We start from the raw sequence: 19,571 nt of genomic DNA, 5'->3' as shown, positions 1-19,571 counted from the left end.
TGGTCCACCCAAAGTTTCAAGCCAACTGCCTGCAAGTGGCAGTAACATTCCTATTCAGGCAGCAGTCAGGGAGTCAACTGACTTCATGACTCATTGTGATCTATCAGATTCCTTCTAAATGCTTTATTCCACAGATGTTATCCACCATCTCTCCTTTTTATTCATGTTGATGTTTCACTGATAAAGCTATCTTTTCTTTTGCAATACTGCAGTCTACAGCTGTTCCTGGTAATGTAGCTCCAATTTCACAGCCCTGCAGACTGTTTTTAACTCCAACTACAAACTTCAACTCAGGTGTGGAAACATCAATTCAGGTGAACGTTAACTCAGGTGGGGAAATAGCTTTCAGTGAAGCTTCCAGTGAAGCATTGGGGGCACTGTCAAGATGCACGAGAAGGTTAGATTTTGTTTTATGATTCTGAAAAAGATGTGCATTTAACTTTAATGAATACAGGACTAAAGAAACAACATTTTTTTATTATTTTTGCTTAGTTTGTTGTGTTTTTATACATAATATATGATATAGCAAATTAATGCACATTCCAATTAAGTTATTTTTGTTTTTGTTTCAATCTTAAACTGCATAATATAGCTCTGGGCTGCTAGCTTATTAGTAAAGCTTCTATATTCTTTTTAACTGGAGAAAAATATGTGTTGTGTTATGTGTGATGAGGCACCTCAACATCTGCAACCCCCTTTTCAAAATCATGTATATAACTCACACAAAAACTACATTAAAATGGTAAGATTGTTCAGAAATACCAGAATACAAGTTGCCTCCCTCTGCATGTGCATGATGAGACAGTCTTTAATGACGTGATCACATGCTATTGTTTCTTCAGGACCCCTGCAGCAATCAGTGCAGACATGGGAGATGTTCATTTTGTGATCAGCATGTCTTTATTTTGCTTTAGTCTCTTTCTCCAATGTGTGGGCCAGTCCTTTGTCAGCACCTCAAGGGTGTGCCAGACAGTAACAGGGATTTTGAGCGAGTCAGAAAGCATATGCTTGGGCTAATAGGTGACAGCTCATAAGAACACTTTTACCAGATTTTTTTTTCAGAGGCTAATTCAAATGACCTTTGTGAGATGGCTGCAGGATGGCGGGTACCTTTCAAGTGCAAGGACAATTTTTACCTATACGAATAGATTTAAAAAAACAATTACATGCAGTTTTGTTTTCCACACATCATCCCAGGTTTCTGCTCCTTGTTTATAACTCAGCAGGCAAGGAATCAGGATCTTTCAATCCAAGGGAGATTTAGCACAGGGTAATGAAGCAGCTTACATCTTTTCTTTAGTAGAGCTAACTCCTTTTGCAAAACAACAAATTTAATCAGACAGGCAGCCTTGCACCAGCCTCCACCGCTCTACTTCCCACTCTAGAGGCAGTGATAGCTGAAGGGCCAAAACTGGTCACTGAGGCAACAGGGCAAGATTCCAAGTAGAGTTTGTCCAGGAGATAAAGGCTCCAACCCTTTTTGGAAACATGAAGCAACACGTGTGACTGTCCCATTGGGGTTCTGTCACAACCAAATTAAGTAGTGCCCATGTCACAAACAAGTAATAACCATTTAAAACAGTTTTTTCTGCACTAGGTTAACTAAGGGTTAACAGTAATGATAGTAACTGTTTTTTTCTGCGCTTGTCAAAAAGAAATTTATTGCTGCGCCACTAACAGAGATAAAAACTTTTGCCTTCTTTGCTTTATATAAATCATTATAATTGGTCAAAGAAAACAAGGAGTAACCCTGTGAAAATAACACCCTAGCAAAGACCGCTAGATAATTGGCGATTCTAATTAGATTTATGACGTGGCGAAAAACAATTGGCTATCATACAAACAAAACCCGCTTACATTTTTCGCAAAGTCGAAGACAACTCTGCCCACACCTTGGAGTAAATCTGACAATTTGATCAGTTGTCAGCGTCTTCCCGCCGCGACCTCCCTGGCATACCCTTGCCCCGCATGCCCGATAAGCCGACCGCTGGCCCGTATATATATATATATATATATATATATCTGCAGAACGACTGAACGACGATCTCTAAGCTGTAACTAACTAAGTATCTCTGACCTCCGTCTTACACCACCTTGACGTGAGTAAACAATCTTGCTTTGCAACTGATAAGCGTCCGCCTAATTAATTCCACTCCATGCGTCACAAGTACCCGCCTGACGGCCTTCTAAGGCCCCGGACCCTTATCTGCCCGGGTGGGAGTCAGGGAGAGCTGCTGGCCGGCTGCCCTGGGTCCCGACAGGTTCCACATTGGGAAACTATTTTAAGAATGTGTAGGCTTTTCCTTTATTAACAACCCTCCACACAAACTTGCTTTTTTCCCCCCAGAGATAAGATTTAATATTATAAATCCTTAAGAGTTCCCCTTTTCCCTAGCCTAAGAAATCTTGACTTAAGCAAATGGTGAGAAGGACTAATGGCAGAAGGCACATGCCTGCTCAGTCAGTAGAGGTACCTGTAGGTAGCAGAGGCATAAATGGGCAGTTTTGTGTTCTGGGAAATGGCAGGGCATGGGTAGTTGCAGTTTCTATTTTTGTGTCCTCTTCCCCCAAAGCTGGCACTTGGGGCTGGTGCCCTGCTCACCCCTGCCTTAGTTATGCTACTGACATATAGCCTCACAATATGTTAGGAGACAACTTTATACTGCAAGACAAAACTGTAAATTTCAAAGCTGTCACCCACAATGTTATCTTTTAAGTATAGTGCCCAGTGCCTTGCCCTGGTTCCTTAATTTTAAATTCCCTCTCATAAGGGAATTCCCTCTCATTAAGGTGCATGAAGACACTTCTTTGGTATCAGGGTGCGGTGGAATGTGATGGAGAGGCTAAGTCCTCCTTGAAGATTATAGGTCAGATCTTCAGCCAAGATAAATCAGAATAGCTCCTGTGACTCCAGTGTAACTTAGCTGATTGACATCAACTAAAGATCTGCCCTCAGTTCTTGTTCTTCCCTTCCCTACATATTTCCAAGTGTTTTAAAAGTAAATTCACAGCACTCCCAGGAAAGTATTGCAAAGGGAGCAATAGGCAACTCCAGCTTTGAAACAGTGGCCATGCCTTTCTTGGATACAGTGGGGGCATTTAACCTACACTGTATAACACCAACCTGCAGCCTAGAATCAGAGAATCAGTGCCTGGCAAACTGATGGAAGGAATACAAGTCTTCAGGTGCAGAAAAGCAAAATGAAGCTTTGGATAACACAGGGGATTGGAAAGAGATAGCACAGCTTTCCCCCTCCACCCCAGTTAACAGTTCAAATCCAGGATCCCAGGTTGATAGAGACCATAAAGTCCCACTCTTTGGTGGCCTAGGTGAAATGAGTTCAGTGGTCTTCATTCAACTCCAATTACATAGGTGTCTACCTCAACACAGAAACCAATGCATGTGGCAGTAAACCATACCCTTGTTGGAAGGCTCTGAAGAGGCCAAGAACTCAGTGGGGAACAGAGAACTGAATGGTACTTTTTAGGAAAGAATGGAGATGTGGTTATAAGACAGCATGGATGAATCTGTACTACTTTGAGATTTTCTGTGGATAAAAAAAGGACTTTGTGGTGTGCCTTCTGCCCGTCTAAGCTCTACCAACTGTTCCCAAGTGGCTTGGGGCAGGCTGGTCTTTGCTCAGGCTCTGTCTCTCCCTGGCACTAACACCTGTCATGCACCACCTCCTAAGGGAAGCCCCCGATACTCATCTGCCATGCCTTGATCTTAAGCTTTAGATGCGAGAGGTTCCCATTTGGCTTGGCCTTGTTTGGAGGTACTGCATGCAGATGTCCTTGGGGCTCCACCTGCCCTATACCCCTCCCATATGCTAAACTGTTGGTCTCGGCCATACAGCTGGTAACTTCAGCTCTTTTGGGTACCAGTGTGTAGCATCACCCCAACTGGCTGTCTAGTGGAATTTGGCTATGTTATTTGGGCAGGAGCAGCATCTGAGGATACACTGGCTGTTGGCTGGTCAGCTTTCTTGCAATAATACGTCTAAGAAAAAATACTTAGAGGACATGGGAAGTAGTCTTGTTCTTTACAACCACTTCCCTGGGTTGAGCAGGCCAGCTGACCTGGTTAGACACAATCTTCCACCCTGGAGTCCCCGAGGGCTTCTGGTCTCTCAGCCCCAGAGTGGGCTTCAACAAAATGTGGCTTCAGTCCCTGGCCCCAGGAGTAATATATTAAATACAGCAAAAGAAAAAAACCTAGGGAGTCCATGATCTCCCCACTCACACATCGCCATGTGTGGCTCTGGTATTAGTCCCTTGCTGTCCTTCTTTTACCCAGTACTGGGTGTCACTACCCAGGGGGGCAGGCTCCTCTTTGGGAATGTCCTTGGTGCCCCAGGTTGTAGCACAGCTGGGCATGCTGGCTGGGAGCACTCAGCTGCAGCACAGCTGTTGCTCCCCATTTTTTCTCCCAGCAGCCAGCTTTTGTAGCTGACTGCTAGTGCTGGCTGATGATATCATTTCCCTGCACTGCCCCAGCCTCACTGATAATTTGCTGATGAACCATATGGACATCTCTGCCCGTGGTTCCTCACTTCTCTCTGTTGAGCCTGTGCCAGGTAAGTTTTCCTGGGTCTCCAGTTTCCTGGGGCCATTCCCTTGGGTCTGTGGGCACTTCTCCCTGCTTTTTCACCCCTGGGGCAGGGGTCTTCACCCCTTCAGGCTCATTGCACCGCAACATGTCTGCACTGCAGTAAAAGGTGTGACTACAGCTCACATAGACATACCTGAGCTAGCTTTAAATTAGCTAGATTGGGTAGTGAAGTTGCGCCAAGAGGGGCTCAGTGTGGGCTGCAAAATCTGCCCAGATCCTGGGTAAATGCTTAGGCTACCTGCTACCTTGTGCTGAGCACTGTGCTGGAGCAGCTACAGTTACTAGCACCTGAGGAAGCTCATTTAAAGCAAGCACAAGTATGTCTGCACGATCTGCAGTTACATTTGCATGAAGTGTTGACATACTCTCAGCCTCCAGGGCTGTCATGCCAACACCTTTTATAAGCCACGAAATACACATAATACATGTATAAAGAGAAGAAACTCTTTCCCCACTTTTATGCCAAATGGAGAAAAGTCTTTGTTCAAATATAACAGCACAAAAAACTTCAAAGCTATTTTCTCTTGCAAATGGCTGGGAATAATTTCATTTTTAACCCCTCCCCCCCCCTTTTTTTTCTGTAAATACTTAAAACAATGGATAACTGTGTGAAAAATGTAAGCTATTTCTCAGTAACATTCCTGGCTGCCCAGTTCCACATTCCAAAGTTTTGTCTTTAAAGTTGAGGTCTTAGCTAAATCAGAGGGTTCAGCACCAAGTCAGGTACAACATCTCCAGACCTGGCTTGCTAAGTGCTTAATGAGTAGGGTTGGTAACTATATTATTCTGATAAAACAGTCTGTTGCAAATGGCATATTACATGCTCTAGCAAGTAATCGTGTATCCCCTATTATATACCCCATTGTATTGATATGGAAGTAAGGGATTCCTAATAACATGTAGATGGCTTTTATATTACGTGTGACTTGTGCATTAAGCTTGTGGCCATTACATCATTGCTCATGTCCTAGACAGAAATGAAGCACTGCCAAAAAAAGTAACTAAGAATATATAGTATTGTTCATCTCAGCAGCTGGATCTGTGTTGACTTTGTGAATCATTCTCAGCATGTATGGATGATGCAACTAAACACTCAGTGTCACTAATTTCCTATTTGGGGAGGGACTGCTCCTACTGGTTAGAGCAGGGCCTGGACAACAAGGGGCCTGCACTCCATGAATAACCTGTTACTAACTCATTAAAATCACTTAAACTTTCTGTACATTATTTCATTTGTCTGCTAAATAAGTATAATAGAATGTGCTTACATCAGGAAAATGTAATTTGATCATCCCAGTGATATACTTAGAGAAACACAAGACACAAAGACACTGAACTTAGAATGCTACCCTTTTCCTTTTTCTGGCTCTCTTTCATTTCTCTTCCTTCCTTCCATCCTTAGTTTCTCTCTTTTGTGTACTCTCATGTATATTATGCAGATGTGAGGAAGACAAATGCCCACTGTGAATTTGTGTTTGTGTTCTTTGCAGAAGAGATGAATCTTTAGAGAGTTTTCTGACCGGAAAAAGACGAGGAGACTTGTGCATTGAGCCTGGGTGGTCATTCTATGCATAGGAGAAGATACTATGGCCAGATTCTCCATTGCCTCATGCTCATTTACACCTGTGCCAAGTAGCTCAGTACTAAGCTGGTCTCAGGGGCTAGCCACATGCACATTGGCCATACCTCTGGATTTCATGATAGACACAGGTTTAACCTAACCCCCCTAGGAGCTGACTAGCAGCTTGGGTACACCAAGAGGAGCTTCAGTGCAGGCAACACAAGCCCACCTGAGAATCAGGATGAGTATTTGGCAGCTGAGCGAGACTTTAGCTATGCTGCTACCACTACCCAAACTAATGAGATTACAGTTAGTTTGGGTTTGTCTACACAAACTGGAACCCATCTTGAGAATTGTAATGTAATATACCCAGAGTATCCCTAGAGACTGAAGACTTGGAAAATGTTTCTGTATGTCACCTTCGTAGCCCTTAATTATAGCCCTGCTGTGGACTGGTTTGATCCACAATGTAAATTAAAGCAGCTTGAAATCTGTGCTAACTTATGCCTGGCTGCCCACAGCCCTCAGGGAGTCTTCCAGTAGCCAGAAATAGGAGGAATTCACATGTGATCTAACCATGGCCAGACATTTTGAGAAGATGATCTAAAGTTGGTATAAGCAGCTCTGGACCCTGCTGAAAGTATTCCCAAGCAGCAAGATCCACTGTCTTTAATGGCCCTTGTGCACCAGCAGAGATGTTAAACGGGTGATAATAGACCTGAGAATTGGGTCCTTCCTGCCCACATTTGGAACTGTCATGGCTATAGCATCACCCAAAACTACCACAGATATTTATCAAAAGTCCTACAGTACCATGTAAATCATCTGAAATGCCAGAGCCTTGCTTTTTATTGTGAAGTTATTCTAGTATTGTTTTTGGGTTTTTTTAAATGACCAGTTGTGCCACTTTGTTTCCAGAGAGAGCAGAGGGGTTGGAGTCTGGCCACAACGGGCAATCAGAGAGTAATACTGGCAGAGCAGAATTTTCAGCTGACATAACACTATTGAAGCTGGCTTTGAAAGGACTGGGTGGCATGTTAGCAGCAGAAAGACAACATGGTATCACTCAGTTATGTTGACCCGCCACAGCATAAGCCCTTAATATACCCTAGGCTTGGGCTTCCCAAAGTACAGTCCATGGTCCAAATACAGCCTACAAGTACCTTTAGTGCAACTCGCCACCCAGCACTGCCTCTCTGAAATGGCCCTTCGGGAGTGAGACTTTGGGCATCCTGGCCCTAGGCCAGTGATGTAAGTAAGAGAAGCTACTGCTAACTAACTCCCAAGATAAGGGAGCTGTAATCACTTCCTTGATGCTGCCTTCCCTGTTGGACATAGGGGAGAATCCAGCCCGCTGTCCAACAGCCTCCTTTTATTCAGATACAACCCATTTTTGCTGTTTGGCAGGTGGAGAGTGATCTCCCTTTGTTTGGCCTCTGATCCACAAATGATTCAAGAGAGCAGATGCATTTAGAGCAAGGGTGGGTAAAATACTGTCTGTGGGCCAGATCTGGCCCACCAGGCTATTCTATCTGGCCCACAGGGCCCCTAAAAATTTAGAAAATTGATATTTATCTGCCCTTGGCTACCTATTAAAGAGGACAGGAGCCAGCAGAAGTAGGATCCAGCGGGGACCAGCAGCAGGACACAGCATCCCAGCAGCAAGGCCTGCCCAGCCCTGCTGCACCCCCAGCCGGAAGCCCCTGCTTAGCAGGGGCTTCTGGCCTGGGACCCTGGGGCTGTTCCCACCTCCCTGTTCCTGAGAAGGAAACTCAGATGAAAATGTGGGGAGGGGAGGCAGGGGAGGACCGTGGGTGATCGCCTCAGTCCTCAGGTCTGGGCTGGGTCCTGCGGAGCCTGGCAGTCATGGCCATGCAGCTGGGAACCACGTGGTGCTGGAGTGGCCAGCAGCGGGCAGGAAACCAGGGAAATGGCAGCTATAGGCAGGGGAGAGTGGCAATGAGTGGGTTCATGCAAATGCAGCCACAGCTAGGCAGGAGCACAGGGCCCACGCCAGTGTTCTGGGACCAGTACCTGTAGAGCCCCAAGTGGAGCAGCAGGAATGCAGGGTCTGGCACCAGCTGTGCTGGAGGGGGGGCAGGGGTCCCATGCTCCTGCTGCCCTGACCTGGGCCCCACTGGCACTGGCCCTGGTACACCAGCATGGGCCCCGTGCTCCTACCCAGTTGTTGCTGCGCTCCCATGCACCCATTCACTGCCACTCCCAGCTACCTGTAGCTGCCATTTCCCCACTTTCCTACCAGCCCGCTGGCCACTTCAGCAGCACATGGTTCCTAGCTGCATCACCAGACTGCGGGAGCATGGGGCCCACACCAGTACCCCGGGGCCAGGAGCAAGATGGTGTGTGTGAATGTGTGTGTGTTCGTAGGGTGAGTCCCACATGCACACCCCACCATACACAGCCACCCTTGCACTGCCATCCATGCAGACCCCCACACCCACACTCCCTCACACACAGCCCTGCACAAACTCCATACCCATCTACACCCCACATATCGACACCCACAGGCTCCCACACCCATTCCCCCCACAAACTTCCCCCCACATGCCCACACTTTCCCCCACACCTCACATACCCACACACCCACAGCCCCCCACAAACCTATACCTAGCCCTCTGTGACTCCAACCCCCACAACATACAAGAGTAAGAGTTTATTTTAAGCTATTGTGCAATCACCTCTATGTACACCACACAAACACATGTAAATCAGGACAAAAATATTTTTTGAAATCAAATTAATGAATGTTGTAGATGTTCGTTTTTTAGAATATAATTTGGTATTTTTCTGGTTCCAAGATCGCAAAATCCCTTGCTGTAAGAAGTACTTCCGGGGGCAAGGGAAGGGACTTCTGGTGGCAAAGCTGAGGGGTTAGGGAGCAGGACTTCTGGTCACAAGATGGCAACCAGGGGACGGGGCACCTATCAAGAGGCAGGGCTACCTATGTGGCCCTTGACAGCTTGCCAAAACTCAGTAAGTGGCCCTCCAGCCGAAATAATTGCCCGCCCCTGATTTAGAGGGAATTTGTTCTTGTGATGAGTAAGGACTCATAGCAAACTGCCTATAGCAGTTAGTCCCATAGGCAGGAAGTCATTGATAAGTGCCTTGGGGCTGCACAGTTTATCTTTAGTGATTACAGGTTCCTGTCTTGTGGCATTCTTTGTGCTTTGCTGCTGACTGTATCACATGCAGAAATAACTTGCAAGGGATATGGTGTATTTCGGGGAAACAGGGAATAGAAAATGTAGGAGATGAGATCGTGAATCCTCTGCTGGACTCCAGAGCTTTGATACCACTTGTAAACTGTTCAGCTGAGCTAGGGGGCATGCTTGGGTGGGATGGGCTTCATCTCTCCCCTAAAGGCAAGCATGTCTTCTCTTCCAGGTTGGCTGATCTCATACAGCGCGCTTTAAACTAGCTTCACCAGGGGATGGGACCACATGGGGACATGAGGACACTTCCCTGCCAAGACAGGTGACGAGCATGAGAAGTACCCAGGTAAGTGACAGGGGTCTGGATAGCCCTAGCATCAAGCGGGTGTTGCAAGCACCCATAGGAGGCCTTAAATGCCTCTACGCTAATGCTCGTAGTATGGGGAACAAGCAGGAGGAACTTGCCCTCCTGCTAGCTAGCACAAACCCGGACATAGTAGGGCTCACTGAAACTTGTTGGGATTCAACCCATGATTGGGCAGTAAACATTAGGGGCTACAGACTGTACAGGTGGGATAGAACGGGGAGGAAAGGCGGGGGTGTGGCACTCTACGTCAAAGAGCAATACACATCCTCAACAAATAAGACGGGGTCAGTGGAGGGACATACTGAAGTGCTCTGGGTAAGAATACAAGGGGGTTGTGGGGAAAGGGACTTAACGATGGGTGTCTGCTACAGACCACCCAACCAGGGGGAAGAGCTGGAACAGGAATTCTCAGGTCAGCTAATGGAGGCAGTTAAGTCAAGGGATGTTGTCATCAGGGGTGACTTAAACTACCCTGGACATCTGGGACATGCTGGGAGGAGCAGTCAGCCAGGTCTGACTGCTCACATAGGTTCCTAGCTGAGATACAGGAGCTCCACCTAACCCAGGAGGTGCACAGTCCCACCAGGGGAAATGCCTTGCTGGACCTGGTCCTGGCCACAGACGATGACCTGGTGAGGGGACTGTGGGTTCTCAACCACCTGAGTGATAGCAATCATCACCTATTGGAATTCACCATCCAGCGCAGGGTGTCAAAGGCCTGCAGCAAGGCAGTAGCCCTTGACTTCAGGAGGGATGATTTCAATGAGTTAAGGAGATTAATAGGAGAGGCACTGAGGACCTGGAGGGTAGGGGAGTTGGGAGTCCAAGACGAGTGGTCATTCCTTAAGGAGACGATCCTCTGAGCCCAAAGGGTGACAGTCCCAACATGAATCAAAGGGGGCAAGAGTGCTCGAAAGCCCCCATGGCTCACCAAAGGCATTCAGGAACATCTGAAAGCTAAAAAGAAGGCATACACCTGGTGGAAGGGAGGGGCTATCACCAAAGAGGATTATACCTCCACTGCTCGAGACTGTAGGGGGGCTGTTAGGAAGGCTAAGGTGGAGACAGAACTAGGACTAGCGACCAGGATCAAAGATAACAAGAAGTCCTTTTTTAAATATAGGGAGTAAAAAGAAGGCACCAAGTAACGTTGGGCCCCTGCAGGACTCGCCTGGCAATCTGGTGGCTGCACCAGATGAAAAATCTGACCTCTTTAAGAAATTCTTTGCCTCCATTTTTCTGGGCAGGGACTGGGACATCTCTCCCACTGGGACTCCAGACAGTCTCAGGAGAGGCACTGTCAGGCCTAGGGTCAGGGAGGTCCTAGTTAGGGAACTTATGGTGGGGCTGGACATGTTTAAATGATCAGGTCCAGATGATCTCCTCTTGACCCCAGGGTGCCGAGGGAATTGGCAGGGGTAATTGCAGGGCCCCTGGCACAGCTTTACGAGTACTCATGGTGCTCTAGCTAGGTGCCAGAAGACTGGAAAAAGGCCAATGTGGTCCCCATTTTCAAAAAAGGGAGGAAGGAGGACGCAGGTAACTATAGGCCCGTTTGTCTTACCTTGGTCCTGGGGAAGCTCTTTGAGAAAATTATCCAGGATCACATCTGTGAGGGACCAGCAGGGGAGATTATGCTCAGGGGCAACCAACATGGGTTCATTAGGGGCAGGTCCTGTCAGACCAACTGGGTTGCCTTTCACGATCAGGTCACAAAATCCTTGGATGCAGGTGTAGCGGTAGACATAGTCTTTCTGGACTTTAGGAAGGCCTTTGACACTGTCTCTCACCCCATTCTCATTAAAAAAACTAGGCAACTGTGGCACTGATGCCTACACAGTCAGATAGGTTGCAAATTGGCTAGAGGGCTGCAGCCAGAGAGTGGTGGTGGATGGGTCATTTTTGACCTGGAGGGATGTGGGCAGTGGAGTCTCCCAGGGCTCAGTCCCTGGGCCTGCACTGTTCAATGTCTTTATCAGCTACTTGAATGAGGGGGTGAAAAGCACCTTGTTTAAATCTGCAGATGACATTAAGATGTGGGGAAAGGTTGGCATGATAGAAAGGAGGGACAGGCTACAACTAGATCTGGACAGGTTACAGGGGTGGGAGGATGAGAATAGGATAGGATTCAATACTGACAAGTGCAAGGTACTGCAGAAAGGGATCTTGGAGTTATTATTGATTCCAAGATGAATGTGGGCCACCAATGTGAGGACGCGGTTGGTAAGGTTAACCACACCTTGTCATACATCCACAGATGCATCATGAGCAGGTCCAGGGAGGTGATCCTGCCCCTCTTTGTGACATTAGTCAGACCGCAGTTGGAGTACTGCATCCAGTTCTGGGGGCCACACTTCAGGAGGGATGTGGACAGCATTGAGAGGGTCCAAAGGAAGGCCACTCACATGGTCGGGGGCAGCAGGGCAGGCCCTATGAGGGGAAGCTGCAGAACCTCTTCAGCCTCCACAAGAGAAGGCTGAGAGGGGATCTGGTGGCTGTCTATAAACTTACCAGAGGGGACCAGCAGGGAATGGGACAGGCCCTGTTCCACCAGGCACTACCCAGAGTAACTAGGAATAATGGCCACAAGTTGATAAAGAGTAGGTTCAGGCTAGACATCAGGAGGTACTACTTCATAGTCAGGGTGGCTGGCATCTGGAACCAACTTCTAAAGGAAGTAGTGCTCGCTTCCACCTTGGGGGTCTTCAAAAGGAGGCTAGATAATCACCTAGCTGGAGTCGTTTGACCCCAGCATTCTTTCCTGCCTATGGCAGGGGGTTGGACTTGATGATCTGCTCAGGTCCCTTCTGACCGTACCAACTATGAAACTATGAAACTATTTCACCTAAGCTTCTTTCTAACTAGGGTTGTTGTTACATGTTACAATTTGCATGTGCTAACTCTAAGGGATGTTAGGTGGCATCAGTGGCAACACGTAGGTGATGCATGGGGGTGCACGTGAGAGTTCCGGTGCACCCCCTTGACTGGCTGTGCTCGCTGCTTAGGCGATGGGCAGGGGAGGCAGGCAGGAGCGCCAGTGCCCCCCCTGCAAGCGCCAGCTGATCACTACAGCCACTCCCAGAAGTGGCTGCAGCGATCAGCCACAGCAATCGGCCGCTGCGGGATCGGCCATGAGGCACTCCCCCCCCTCCCCCCCCCCCCACCAGTGAGATCGGCTGCAGGGGGACCCCCACCAGTTGGTGGGACTGTTCGCAGGGGGGGCACGTCCCCCCCCCGACTAAGGCAGCACCAAGCGCCCATGGGTGGTGTTAAAGCTAGCAAGTACTGTAAGCAGCCACACATTAAAGGTTAATACCTCTCTAACATATATAGCTCTGACTTGCCGCTAGAGGGTTGGTGAACAAAGATGTGGCTAGGAGCTACCAAGTCTGCCTAGCTCTCAGGCTGTACAAATGGCTTACCATTCACCCACCCCACCCATGGTTCCTCAGCAGCTTCCTTAGATCATCTGTGGGGGTGGGGGTGGAGCTGAGAGCAGTGTATCCTGGGATACTGGAAGACTGCAAATTAACAGTATTGGCCCTGTGGAGCACACTGGTGTTACTCTAACATGAGCTGCCTAACATCAGCTAGAGATCATCTTCTCCCAAAGAGGCGTAACTTTGAGATGCTCAGAGGACACTTAGGTTGTCTTTTCCTGCCTTAATGTTTGGACAATCATGTTTTAATAGTGTTTAAGCCATGGGAAAGGTAATGTCTAACAATACCAAAGGAAACCCTCAAGTGTTTCTAACAATGTCTTGGCTGCCTCTTCAAGACAAAGCTCCCCACCCAGCCCAGGAATGTTGCAACGAGAGAGGAAGATCCTAGCAGGCAGTTTGTGTTGAGAAGAGCCCAATTATTGTTATTTTTTTTCCATCTGGAGTCAGAGCTGAATGTTTCTCTAAGATTCAGAGGGCTGGTGTTCCCACTCAGGATTGTTTTATGCAGTGAAGCTGGAGCCCTGCAGTTTGGGGATGTTCCGCTCAGTCTCTAAAGTTTGGGGTGGGCTGGCTCTGGCATTTTGTTTCAATCACGTCTCTAAATTGTGGGAATTTGGCAACGCTACTTTTCCTCCCTCAAGTGAGAGCTGAGAGAAACCAGGCTGCCACATCTTCAGTCTTTCAGCTGGAGTGGCCTATTCTGGCTTTGTACCAGCAAAGGGGAAGGCTCCATGTGAAAGATGTTGCAAAGAACCTCTGCCCCCACCCAGTGTCTTGTTTTTCATAGTGACACACACCCTATGCTGCTGTTACCTAATGTAAAGTGAAATCACTGCTTTTCTCTCCTTCAAACTGCTCCACCCTCAATCAGCATGTCTGAGAGGCTGCTTTCCCCACCCTTTAACAAAACAGATGTTTGGGGGTGGAGGGCTTAAGGGGGCGTTGTCAGACACCCATTCAATTAAAAAAAAAATCATTGCTTTTCTGTTAAAGGAGTGTTACTTTGGGGACTGGTGTTAGTAGGCTGGACACCACACCTTTCTTAACTGCCACCCTGTGTGTAATGTGAGGGCAACTGGAAGAAGACTGTGGCAGTCTGAGAAGCTGGTTCAGGACAGAAGGAAGAACAAGTACATGGTGCAGAGAACTCAGATGTTATCTGTATGCTTCCTTTTTAGGCAAAAAGGGGAGATTATTTCAAATTATACAACAGAAGAGAAATTAATACATGAGCCTGCTGAATTGGGGCCAGGTTCTGTGCTCTTCTCAGTTTTTGCTGAGTGCAGTCAGAGGGATGGGGACATTGCAAGAGCCCTGCTTTAGCCTTTGCTTTAATCCTAGGAGCAGCCTATGGTCTGTTTGAAAGTGTAGCAGGTGGGATCATCTGCCAGATAAGCACAATGGAGCATAATGTAACAGAGAGGCTCTTCTTTCCTCACACTGACATGGCCCTGCTTGCACCAAAGGACTGCTAGGAGAACGCTGAAGGAGTTGGCTGTTCTGGCTCCCATTTCAGTGGTACCTTCAGCAAGCTTCACCAGGTGGCAGAGCAGTACAGGTACCTTGCTACATCTCAAGAGGTATGAGTTTGGGCACTGCCTTATATCAACCCAGCTCAGAACTCCCCTCAATGAGCTGTGCTTAAATCAGCCTGTGCATAGGTGACAGGAAGAGGTGACAACTGGTGCACCCCATGGCCATAAAAGGAGTGACAGATGGTTGTGAAAGGGCCACAATAACATAAGCTTGGACAACTGGGTAGCAGCTGATGGGCCCCATGGTTAGGGTGGCTGGATGCCCTGGGTTTGAGGGACAATGTCTTTGCCTGTTCTGGTGAAAATGAGGTTTTTGTCCTGGTTTCACTAGCACAAGTCAGGTGGCTGGTCATTTAGCTAGTTCTCATTTCCTTAGCCTTCGCCTCAGCCTCTCCATAGTCACTTGCTGCTTCTCTACAGCCCAATTGTGGCAGGACAGGTCCAAATGTTCTTCTCAGCCCTTCTTTCTGCTGACCATTTTCTTACTGAAATAGAACAGCTACTGCTCTATCAACTTGGACATGTCATGTGGAATGCTATTTCATAATCTTCCATATGTTAAGCAAGGACAATACATTGAGAAAGTTGTGAGCAGAGAACTAGGAAGCACATTAATTATTTTGAGTGTATATTACTGTAGCACTTAAGAGCCCCAGACACACACCAGAAGCCTACTGGGCAAGGCACAGCACAAGCACAGAACAAAAAGAAAGCCCTCTGCCCCCAGATGCTTACAGTTTAAGTATAAGTCAAAACACCACAGGTAAATCAGGCAGACAGACATGAGGAGTACAGTCATCATGAATGGCAGTGATCCCAGTACAGCTTTGCAGTTGTTCCAAGACTCACATTCATGGGTCAGAGAAACCACATTCTTGGACAATCATAGTGAGATTTGGTTTGGGACTGTGCCAAAATACTCCCCAAATTCCAGTTTCCTTAGTCAGCTCAACCTCTGAGGAATTCGTAACTGGCTCAGACAAGAATGGAAGTCCCCATAACAGGAAGGATTTTGTTCCTATTCAAAATTTGGAACAGAGTGTTTTCAGCCAAGTCTTCTATACCACTTGTGTTGCTTTTCCATGGAGTAGAGAATTCACAGATATCATGGCCATCTGGATGGGAGTTGTTATAAAAGCATATGGACAGGGGAGAGATTCCCCCCAAATTATTCCCCCAAAGTAGAATAAGCTATGAAACCTACCCTCAAGCCTGGATGATCTTCCTATACTCCATGCAGATCCCATGGGTTCTATGGGAGGCCAAAGCCACGCACAAAGAAGCTCTGTGACTCCATACTGTCTCTGAACCCTGGTGGACTCCATCCCAGTCTTTGACAACATGACTACATTAGAGCTTTGCTACCAAGGATTCTTTTGTCTGCAGAGGTGGGGTTGGAGAGCTCTGGGGAAAATATAAGCTTTCTTAGCAAGCAGCCTTGAGAATTCTGTGTAGAGCTGATGGAAGAGATATGAGCATCCCATTTCTTCCCTCTCCCCTACCATGAGTTTTGGGCCTGCACAGGATCCTTTGTATGGTCCTGAATTGGAGACAGGGATGGTAACAGGGAGGGGAAGATCCACATACAGATCTAGAAGAGGGAACAATCCCAATCCTGCTTCTGTTTTTTTAGGCCCCTGGCACATGTTACACTTATGATGCATTTATGTATTAATTGTGGAATATCTTTGTGACTCATTTGTACAGCATCATAAATTGAGCATGTAGCACCCCCCACCCCAATGCTGACAATCAGTTGATTTTCAGTGTCTGCATCAAGATGGGGGGTGGCACTGAGATGGAAGAACCCCAGGTCTCAAACCTGGGGCTGTCCCAGGGCTGGGGTGACAATCAGCTGATGGTTGGCTCCAGTGCAAGGACAGCCAGGGGTCTTGAACCAACCAAAAGCCAACAATCAACTGATTGTCAGCCTCTCAAGCAGCTAAGACACTTCCTGTCTTTCAACTTGCTGGTGCAGGGGAAAATTGGCAAGTAGAAAGGTGTCATTGGGATCTGATCCCTGATCTCAAAATCATGCCTCCTGCTATGAACGTGTGGAAAGATTCCATTGCACCATTATATGAAGGTGCCAACTCAAAAAGTGGTTTTGTTTATGTAGGAATAGTCTTCCTCAGACCTTCACCTCTTCTGTTTGCAATCCTACTTATCCTGATATGTAGTGTTGGGCATGGGTTAAGAGGCAAATTTTTATGAGTGCCCCTGGTTAAAACATTGGTTGGACATCAGTGCATGAGCATAGAATAGTTGGGGGTAGGGTGCGGGGGTGAGGTTTCACATTTCAATGAACTTTGTGCTCGTAACATAGGCTCATCCACTCCTGGCATCAGGGGTTTATTTTCAACTAGGTTAATTTTGAACCACGCGCAATTTGTGCTATAAGCTTTTTGGCAGGGACTGTCCCTTTGGGATGTACTTGCAAAGAGCTTCTATGTACTACTGCAATACAAATATACAATCATAGTAACTCTTTTGCATTTTGTACAGGAAACCAAACATCCATCTGATGTTAATTTCTATGGTGTTTACCACACTGGGTCAGATTTGAATTGGTGTCCTGACCTATGTATTCCCGTGACAGTGCATTAAGGAATAAAGCATTCCCTATCATGTACTTGAAAAAGACTGGACTTTGGCATGCTTAGGACTTGTCATAAAAATATATCTCCCTTATTTGGAAGGAAACAAGTCATACCTCCCACGTCATTTGTGATGTCTGGTCTGGTAATTATGAAACCATAGGTTTGCATGTCAACTACTTACCCACAGAGAGCATCCCTCCAGTTCATGGGGCTCAATGTGTGTGAGAGAAACGGGGGAGAGAGGGGCATGTAAAGAATAGAAGCCACAAACAACTAAAATTAGCTCTGAGAACTGGAATGCTGAAGTCTCTGAGGAACATCATCCAAAGAAAGAGAAAGGTCTTTTGCTAACCTCCCACTCATTCTGCTCCCACAAGGTTTCTATGGCCCACACTCCCTCCCACTATATCTCAATATGCACATGACTAGTCAAAAGGAATTTCCCTCTCATATGCTGTCATTTTCCTCTTTTGTAATTGCAGAACAATGTGGCCTGGGATTCCTGATACAGCAGCAGCTTTCTGATCAAAAACAGGAAAGACAAGACATCATTCAAAGCTCTGGCTTTATGATAACATGAACATTACACCCAACCACATTTGGGGACGCATCTCGCATATGGTAATAATCTGCCAGCCCCCTGAAAAGGGCTGACAAGGCCTTAAAGGGTTTGTGCGCCAAATGAGAAGCAATCTTTAGAAAGCAGGTCTGTGTGGGACATCAGTTATCACACATCATGTTTTGTTGAATGATTTGTGTGGATTCTCAGAAACCAGTAAACTCAGGATGTAAATCTTCATGTGATCAGAGCATATGGCCTTCAAAAATAAAGCATAGAGTGAATGGCAGGCAAGCAGGCAGCCTATCTTCTGTAAAATCTGATTGAGGGAATCCTCTGAGAACTTTCTCTAACACACAGCTGAAAGGATTTTAAAGGCTGACCTACTGTTTCCCTGAAGGGACAGATGGAATAAATACTTTTACAGGGCCTGCTCCCCCCCAACCACTGGCCTCTTTCCAGGTGCAAACTTAATGAAAGCAGTGGGCCTCTGTCTGAGGCATTCTTTTCAGGGCAAAATCCTGACTTCCTTGAGCTGCTTTACTGATTTATATGGGGACAGTCCAGGTGAATAAGGGAAAAAAAATTAAAAATTATCCAGTAGACTGATTAGGTTCTGTCTCTCCAGGGTTTAGATGGAAGGGGGCAGAATTTCTCTAGCCATATGATTTTGCTTCATCACTCAAGCCACTCATTTGTGGTGCATTCATTTACAGCACTAAAAGCCAATGTTATATTAGCTCCTGCTGGTCAAAGCTGTTATGGTATGTGACATTTTATGGATACGGATTTTGGGTATATTTGGCCATGAGTTAGAAACCAAGCACAAATAAAAATAAAATTCCTCTTCTGTCTTCCTGCCCTTCACTACTCCAGGAGAGGTATGGGGAGTGCATATCTCTTTGGGGAACCTGCTTCCTTTTGCAGAATGAATTTTTGAAACAAGGGATGTTCCTGTCTTGTAAGACTTTCCTGAAAATGGCCCATTTCAGATGAGCTACTCTGGGAGAAGGGAACCAATAACTAGGGATTAGTTCAGTGTAATGGCAGAGATGGGAGAATAAAACTGGGCAATGCAAGTGAACAGAGGCAGCAAACAGGAAAGCCGCTGAAAGCAGTTTGCTGGGAGCACGAAGAGGAAGGGGAAGAGGAAGAGAAGCCAGACACCAGGCACCAGATCCTTTTCTGGGAAGGTAAGTGACCCAGGCCTGTCTGTGTTTGGCTTACTGAGTGTTTGTTTTTGTTTGTTTTTTTTCTTTTAAGGAAAATTCTTCTTGTTCCAAATCAAATCAGCCAAATCAATTCCAAATCCGTGAGTCATTCAAAAACCAAACGTGGCCCTACTACTGGCAAATATCCTCCACCCCTGCCTAGGACTTCAGGGCTAGGGACAGACATTCAAAAAGCCTGAGCCTGAATTGATTCAATCTTTGCAGGTTAGTCTAACCTGGCTAAGCTGAACTGGTTTGTAAGTGCACAGACATCCCCTCTAGACTGAAGAAATGTAGTCACATGCCTGCAGTGCCTCAGGGTAGAAGCTGGGGGGTGCTAGAGCAGCCCTCCTTTCCCTTCCATAGTACTGAGCTAAGTGGGGGGCAAGAAGTGGCTGGGCCCCAGGAGTACACTCTGATTAGGGAGGGGTTCCCCCCGCCCCCCTCGCTGCTCCTGACCTTTGACAGTCAGTAGGGAGTTACACGGCATTTACTTACACAGCAGGGAGT

At 46.9% G+C, this 19,571-nt stretch overlaps 1 protein-coding gene and 1 long non-coding RNA gene across 3 annotated transcripts in view; one reads left to right on the top strand and one right to left on the bottom strand.

Moving 5' to 3' along the window:
- Positions 1 to 19,571, bottom strand: part of SYN3 (synapsin III) — a 377,511-nt gene that overhangs the window by 100,420 nt on the left and 257,520 nt on the right. The gene's annotated exons all lie outside the window — the stretch shown is intronic.
- Positions 1,630 to 18,697, top strand: LOC109283607 (uncharacterized). Its single transcript, XR_009461729.1, has 3 exons — positions 1,630 to 2,099; positions 9,579 to 9,692; positions 17,774 to 18,697. It is a non-coding gene; the product is annotated as an uncharacterized LOC109283607 (long non-coding RNA).

This window comes from Alligator mississippiensis, chromosome 4, assembly GCF_030867095.1.
Source record: "Alligator mississippiensis isolate rAllMis1 chromosome 4, rAllMis1, whole genome shotgun sequence".
Classification (NCBI taxonomy): domain Eukaryota; kingdom Metazoa; phylum Chordata; order Crocodylia; family Alligatoridae; genus Alligator; species Alligator mississippiensis.
This window is presented reverse-complemented; position numbering and strand designations above follow the sequence as displayed.